This window comes from Triturus cristatus, chromosome 4_2 (genome assembly GCF_964204655.1).
Source record: "Triturus cristatus chromosome 4_2, aTriCri1.1, whole genome shotgun sequence".
Lineage (NCBI taxonomy): Eukaryota > Metazoa > Chordata > Amphibia > Caudata > Salamandridae > Triturus > Triturus cristatus.
The window spans coordinates 90,321,399-90,327,398 of NC_140586.1; positions in this window are offsets into that span (position 1 = coordinate 90,321,399).

Below are 6,000 nucleotides of genomic sequence, written 5' to 3' on the forward strand. Positions count from 1 at the left end.
GAGTCTAAAGGCAATTGCCCCCTAATATATACAGGGTCTGTAGGAGCGGTTTGTACTTTTTATCCACTCTAGGGGTCAGTATTCTGGCTCTGACTGGGTCCTTAAAAACCTCGTCTACATGCGTTATCATGCCCTTGAGCATGGGCAAGTATTAATGGATTTCTGTGAATGTCTCCCCAGAACATCATCCTCTAGAGGGTCTGAGTGTTGCTCCACCCCATGGTATTGAGAAGCCCTGTTAATAAGCTGGGTAAAGCTTATATTATCATCAGGTGGGGAGGGCCTAGAGGGATACAGGTCAGGGTAATTATTGTGATCTGGGTCCTTATTGTAATCTTCCCATGGATCAGTGTCATGTGGAATGTCTTGTGGTATGTCATGATCCTCATCCCCATCCCCGTCCCCATAATCATCATACTGTGGTTCAGGAGAAAATGGGGGTGGTGGTGAATTTGATGGTGTGATTAGTAGATGTGGGTTAGGTGAACAAGAAGGAGGTATGTAAGGGGGAGAAGGGTTAGCACCCATGTCCTTCTTTTTCAGAGGGATAGGACAGTCCTCTGAGAGATGTAACTTCTGTTTTTTCGGAAGAGTGGCTGTAAGTTGTCCAGTTTTGTGATCGATACTGAGTCATTTCTGTTTTTGGTCCAAAACTGTAGCTTCGGTTGGAAGTTCTTTGGAAGGAGTGTCTTTCTCCTTGGGAACAGGTTTTGGCGTGGAAGCTTTATGAGGGTTCTTGTTCGCTGAAGGTTCCGAGACCAATTGCTTACTTTTGGTGTGTTTAGAACCTGAATCTTTTGGAGCAGGATGTTTCGGCTCCGAGTGTTTCGGTGCGGAGGTTGATGGCTCCGAGCTTTTAGGTGCCGAGGATTTCGGCGTGGATGATTTTGGCTCAGAAGCTTTTTTCGGCTCCGAGGTCTTCGGTGCCAAAGGTGTCTTTTGTGCCAGTGATGTAGGGAGTGGCACACGAGGCAGTTTATGTTTCGGTGCCAAAGGTGGTGTTTCAGTACCGGAATGGGGCCGGCTCAAGCCCGAGCCGGAAGGCTTGTCCTTATGTTTCATAGCTGGGTCAGAGAGCGGGGCATTAGAAACTTTTTGTCGGTGTCGACCTGAGCTCGAGAGCGGGGGTGATGCCGGAGCCTTAGTTTTTTGGGGTGTGTGGTCACATGGGGATTTGTACTCACAGTACGTTGACCCGGGTTGATGTTCAGGTCTTCCTCCATGTCGAAGTCGGCTTCGGAGACGGAGACCAGTTCCTCTTCTTCGGCCTCTGCGTCTGTTCGGGGAACCTCTGAATCTTCTCCAAAGATGTCCGGTACGGAGCCGCTGTTTCTTTGCATTTCGTGGCGTCGAGCCTGACGGTCACGAAGAGTCTTTTTCGATCTGAACGATCGACACGCTTCTCAGTCCTTCTCGTCGTGTTCCAGAGATAAGCACAGGTTACAGACCTGGTGCAGGTCGGTGCGTGGGAACTTAGCATGACACCCGGGACGTAGTCTAAATGGAGTCCATTCCATCGCCTGCTGGCGTGGGCGACACGGGTAGGCCCGATGGCCTGCCTCGAAGTTCCCGATCGAAGGTTTTACAAATTCTACGATGCGCGTCGAGTGGGAAACCGTGATCGAAAGACAATACCGTTGAGGGTAGAGGATTGCGCGTCAAAGGTGTTTAAAAACGATACCGAACCGGAGCGCAGCAATACACATCCGAACCCGATGGCGGAAAAAAATAATCTAAGGATGGAGTGGATGCCCATGCGCACTATCACTAAAAGGAGGAGTCACCTACCTCATGACTACAAAGACTTCTTCAAAGAAAAACAAAGTGCAAACATCCAGGCCCAACACCAGATGGCGATCTATGCTAACGCATATGATCCACAGCTCATATGCCTCGACCATAATGTTACCACAAGATGAACAAGGTTTAAACAGACTACTTTTCTCTGTCAGCTATGGTGTCAGTTGGTTATCAGGGCAAGAGATCTCCCTGTTGCAGAAAATAGTAATCTTTGCTAAAAACAACACCATACCTCAGTGCTGAAGATAGGGCAGGTACAAACCTAGGGCAGACAAAATAGTAATTTCCGGTTCACTGAAATGTCAGAGTAGAACTCTTTCAAGAGACTCTCTCACACCCAAATTATGGTAGAAATCTGAGCTATGGTGGCCCTCTAGGGAGCTTAAGCATCTACGTCATTGGCTGAAGTTTGGATTCTTTCAAATTAGGCGGTTGTGCTACACCAGGTACTAAGTTTCAAGCCTATGGCCTTCTTGGAATGTATGCAGTATATTTCTACACCGTATACTGCTATATTAATGTACTGGGTGTGAGGAAATGGGACATATTATATTGTGTGCTTGTGCGATCTCATTGTGTATAAATACACTCTGGTCCAGTAGGTTTTGTCTGCCACGCCTCCAGCTCAACTCTGGGTAGCTGTGGCAGCAAGGCTTATACAGAGGAACAAGGAACAAGTGTTAAGCATTTAAACAGCAATAAAACAAGAAGAAATAGACAATGCTCAAGAAATCAAACAACAATTTATAGAACTGTATTTTAATAACATTTTAGACACTAGAACGAAAAAGAGCTACCAGTGGGTTTCGGAGATATTGATTTTACATGCAACAAACATTTTAATCAATTTCACTCTACCATGAACAAGCCTCGGCTAAGTCAACAAACTAGACATTTAGAAATGTTTTCAATGCAGTCGGTTAGAAGTACTTGGGGTGACCAACTCCAGCAGGAAGCTGGTCAGGGGGACCAGCAAGGTCCTTAAGAACAGCTACCTTCCCAGGAGAAGCAGTCCTTCAGGGGTTCCAGGCACTTTACCCACATTGCAATGGATTCATATGTAGTGGTCCCGTAGCAAGGGATGAAGAATGCTGTGAATATGACACAGTTAACTCAGTGTCCCTGAAGGGATTCCTCAAACCACAAAGGAGTTGAGGGAGCCCTGGTCGCAGGGTCAATGTCCCTCGCAGTCCTCTCGTTGCTTGCAGAAGTCTAGTCATCACTGGACTACTGGTCGCCGGTATTGCTGTTACAGGCCAATCCTTCCTGGGTCAATAACTTGCCTTCTGAGGGTCCGAGCAGCATTCCCAGGCTCAGAGAACTTGGGTGCAACTCTGTGCATTGGATCTCGGTCCCTGGTGCTGCATGGCAGCAGTGGTAGCGACTTGAAGACATTAGAATACCAACTTGTCCCAGCAGGTTTCTTCAGCTGTTTTATTCTTGTGCTGCAAACAGAAGGCCATCCAGCTGGCCCTTGGTGTTCTCTTGGCTGGACTGGGCTCTGAAGAGGGCTTCTCCCTAATCAGGACATGGCAGGCACAGTTCCTCTCTTCACTAGTCACCAGGTGCAGTCCTCAACTTCTTTTTGCTGGCCCCTCGGTGCGGTCCTTTTTACCTGTGGTCCTTCCGAGTCGACCAAGTTCTGCCCTCTTTATGCTCGGAAAGAGCCCTCAGGTCAGGTTGGTAGCAAAAGGGCTACTAGGTTCCCTCCAACCTGGTGACCACTTTCTGTGGAGTGTGGCATCTGGCTATTGCTGGATGCACCATTCTGCCCACTCCCAAGATCCCTCTACAGGTATACAGAGCTCACTAGTCAACCTACTTGGTGTGGCTACCTCAGGAATACACACCCCTGGTGAAAATGGTTTAGCAACTGTTTTGCCATCTGCTCCCCGTGCCAGCCTTTCTACCTCAACAATGGGGCAGCCCTCCCACCTTGTGTCTCACATCTGTTTTTCAAAGGCTGTTTCCCCTTTCAAGACTGCCTTTTGCATCTAACACCTAAGTGGATTCCTGCAGGAGGAAGGGGATCCCTCCCTGGCCTGCAGTCCCTCATTGTTCTCCTTCCTGAGTCCTAGGCACGTCTCTCCAAGAAGGGCAGAAAGCGGTCTAATGGAACAGGCTCCATGGGTGCCTGAGAAGGCACATGAGTTTTAAAGGCAACAAAAGGGCAGCTTTGCCTAAGGCGCACACTCGAACTAATTACATTAATTTCGACTTGAGATACAAGTCAGGCTTAATGTAAAGAGCTGGATTGCCAACTTTGGTCACACCATTCAGGAGTTAGCATAGCTGAGGGGTCAGCGTGCAATCCTGTACTTGCCAACTGGACGACTAAGTTTTTCCACGGTAAAAATTATGGTTTTGCATGTTTACTGTCAGGACATGTAAAATACATGTCGTACCCATGTTGCACCCTGCCTTAGGACTCTGTAGGCCTGCCACGGGGGACATAGATGTACAGGGGGAAGGTGTGGCTTTACCATTGCTTTTAATGGCAAAGTTGGGCTAGCAGTGGACTACTGTGCTGCTAGTGTGCAGTGGTAAACTAGGGAACTCGTTTTACTTGAGGGTGGGACCTCCAGGGTGGCACAACCACTGCTGCGAGCCCTGAGGTACCCCTCTAACTTACATGCCCAGGGTACCATAGACTAGGCACTTACATGTAAGATAGCCATTTTCAGCTTGGTACAGCCAAGTGGACATACACTTTAGGGTCAGGACACAGAGGTCTGATTAGCAGGCTCAGTACACGTAGTAGCATCAGTCAAAAGACTTGGGGGGAGACCATAAGAAAGGAGGCATTTCCTTACATTCCCCAGACGAAAGGTGATGGTGAACTAACCCTTGTCCTCGTGATTTTTATCTATGTGGAAGAACCTGAGAAGGCCACGGCATTGGCATGGTCAGTCCCAGGTCTTTGTTCCATTTTGGAGCTCATACCCTGTAAGGAAATGGACCACCTTAACTTGGGGTTCTCTCCTCATCTGCTTCAGCCATTTACGGTGTCTGAGGTTGGTTTGAACCTTGGAGTCCCAAATAGGTAGGGTCTCAGATTCTTAAGGGACCACAACAAAGGTTCCCTGTCAATGGCACTCCAATGCTGCCAGCTGGGAAGGAGTCTTCTTTTGATGAAGGCAGCTAGCTGAATATTGGCCCAAACCATTCACTTGTGACAACACTGCCCCAATGTTATGTTCAGAGGCATCCGTCTGGACAATAAAGTCCTCAGTGAAGTCAAGGGCCTTAAGGGTGGGTCCTGAGCACAGAGACTATTTCAAGGTGTAAAAATATTTCTTGCAGTGATCAGTCCCGATAACCTTTCTGGGCTGTTTGTTGGAGGTCAGTTCGGTTAGTGATGCCACTATGGTACCATAACCCTTCACAATTCTGTAGTATTCCATCAGGCCAGAAAAAAAATATAAAAATGTAAATGGGCAGAGTTGAGAGGAGTGTCGGACAGGAACAGGACTGGTAGGAGGGATTTGGGGGTGGGGGGCTGTGTTAGTTTTTAGGGGGTGGGAGGGGTTTGGGGTAGTTTTTAAGGGGTCGGGGTTTGTGTTAGGTTCTAGGGGTTGGGAGGGGTTCGGATTGTTTTTAGGGGCGGGGGGTTGTGTTAGTTTTTAGTGGGTAGGAGAGGTTCAGGGTAGTGTCTAGGAGGTTGGGGGGGGTTCTTGTTAGTTTTTCGTGGGTGGGAGGTGGTTGGGTACGGGGTAGTTTTTAGGGAGTGGGAGGGGTTCTGTTTAGTTTTTAGGGGAAGGGGGTGGTGTGGGTTAGAAGGCCATTTACCAAGCATTCCATTACCATGAGAATTTGTGTTAAAGGAATACGTGGTTAAAAAAAATGTGGTTGAGACACGGTGTTCAGGTAGTCGTTGTTGAGGAACTTGTTGTTCAAACATACAACCCTACTGGAGGGCTCAATCACCCACAGCTTCAATATCTTGGGAACCTCGGCCATGATGCTGGACTTGACCTGGTCAAACAACCTGTAAATCTTGTCTTGACAAGATTTACAAGGCAAGCTGTCACCAGTGTCCACATCATGGGTATACCAGGATGTCGGGTGATGGAGGTCTGAACACCGCAAGAGTGGTGTTGCCATCTTGGGAGTGAGCAAAAAGGTGCATCCTCAGGGCTCGAAAAATCCACTCGCTATGGTGAGCCAGATTTAATCAGGATGAGCTATTTTTAGAGCCTC